This window comes from Carex rostrata, chromosome 3 (assembly GCF_964058835.1).
Source record: "Carex rostrata chromosome 3, lpCarRost1.2, whole genome shotgun sequence".
In the NCBI taxonomy this organism is placed as follows: Eukaryota; Viridiplantae; Streptophyta; class Magnoliopsida; order Poales; family Cyperaceae; genus Carex; species Carex rostrata.
In genome coordinates, this window is record NC_135920.1 from 4139106 (window position 1) to 4140825 (window position 1720).

Sequence of the window (1720 nt, forward strand, 5' to 3'; positions counted from 1 at the left end):
GTTGGGTTCTGGTTGAGCAGGTAACTTTCCAGGTTGAGGTTGGCTTGAGATGACTATGTGACTCAATTGCTCCAGCAACTTATTTTGAGCAGTCATTTGAGAAGACATAGATTGCATCTGTTCCCACATGATTTGATTCATTTTCCCTTGCTCGTGCATGAAGTCACTCGAATAAGGTGCCACATGTGGTTTGGAGGGACCGGATTGAGGTGCTTGGTTATCCTGATTGGGGAAGGAAGCATTCTGGTAGAAGTTCATGTTGTTATTGCTGTTGCTTCCAGAAGGGTTGTTCCAGTTGTTGGTGCCAGAGGGGTTATTGAAAGGGGGTCTGGGAGCATTGTTGAATGGCGCAGGGTTATTCTGATTCCACCTCCAGTTTTGTTGCTCAATAGGGTCCTTGGAGTAAGAACGGTTGAAGGGAGGTTTTGAAAAGAAAGAAGGTTCATTGTTGATGGAGTTGACCTGCTCGATCTCCTCTTTAGCTTGCACCAATGAACATTGCTCGTAAGCGTGCCTTTCATCACCACACATGACACATGCTTGCGGCTGCTGCTTGACTGCTTTCACACTTAGCTTGTCCATTGCCCTTTGCATAGTATCCAACTTGGCAGTTAGAGCAGTGATTTGATCGACTTCGTACTTGCCTCCACCTCCGGGTCGGGTATTGTCTCTGCCAGACCATTGTTGATTCTGTGCCATGTTGTCAATCAGGTTCATGGCCTCCAGAGGTTCCCTTGACATTAACGCCCCACCTGCAACTACATCAATAGAAGCGCGAGTGCTCTCAGCTAGACCATCATAGAATGTTTGAATCAACAACCAATCAGGAATACCATGATGGGGACAAGAGTATTGCAATTCCCTAAACCTTTCCCATGCCTCATTGAGGGGTTCATCAGACCTCTGCCTAAAACTGGTCAGTTGGTTCCTTACCTTGGCGGTTCTTTTGTGGGGGAAAAACCTTGTCAGAAACAATTTAGACAATTCCCTCCAATTGGTAATGGAATCCCTTGGTAACGACCCTAACCATTTCTTGGCCTTGTCTCTAAGAGTAAAAGGAAATAAAGCAAGTTTTGTGTAATCAGCTATTGCCCCATTGGTCTTGATGGTTGTGATACATTCGAGGAAGGTTTGGAGATGAGCATGCGGATCCTCGTGATCCATGCCATTGAAGACGTTCTGCTGAACCATGTTTACAACTCCTGGGTTGAAGTTCAGTTGTTGCCCAGGTATCCTTGGTAGTCTGATCGCACCTCTGACATCCCCAGCCCTTGGTACATTGAACTCTCGTAAGGTCCTTAGCATGAAGACATCCATTTCATCGTCAGATTGGTCGGTCAGGACTTCCCTTTCTCTGGCATCTGCTTCCCTATCTTCCCTGCTTGGATGCTCTGACATTGTCTCTGTCACACAAGTCGCGTCAATAGCGATGCTACCAGTGTCAGCTCTGATGCCACCCGCTTCAGCTCTGATGAGGGTAGCGTCAGATGTGATGAGGGTCGCGTCAACTTCGATGCTGGTCGCTTCAGTTGATGTCTGAGCAGGAACTGTGTCGTCTGGAGGTGTTTCGTCAAAAGGCGGTCCTCTGCTCCTCAGTTGGTAAGTCAGCTTGTATTTACCTGCATGAGGGGGAATGAAAGCCAGTTTTTTTAGTGATAAGGAAGTATGTAAAAGAAAAGATACAGATTAAAATCTAGATTAACTAAGATAAGCAAAGATC

At 46.4% G+C, this 1720-nt stretch overlaps 1 non-coding gene across 1 annotated transcript; it reads left to right on the forward strand.

Moving 5' to 3' along the window:
• The first annotated feature begins 829 nt into the window (after window positions 1-829).
• On the forward strand, window positions 830-936 carry LOC144552349 (small nucleolar RNA R71). The gene has a single exon (XR_013511084.1). It is a non-coding gene; the product is annotated as a small nucleolar RNA R71 (small nucleolar RNA).
• The last annotated feature ends 784 nt before the right edge of the window (window positions 937-1720 follow it).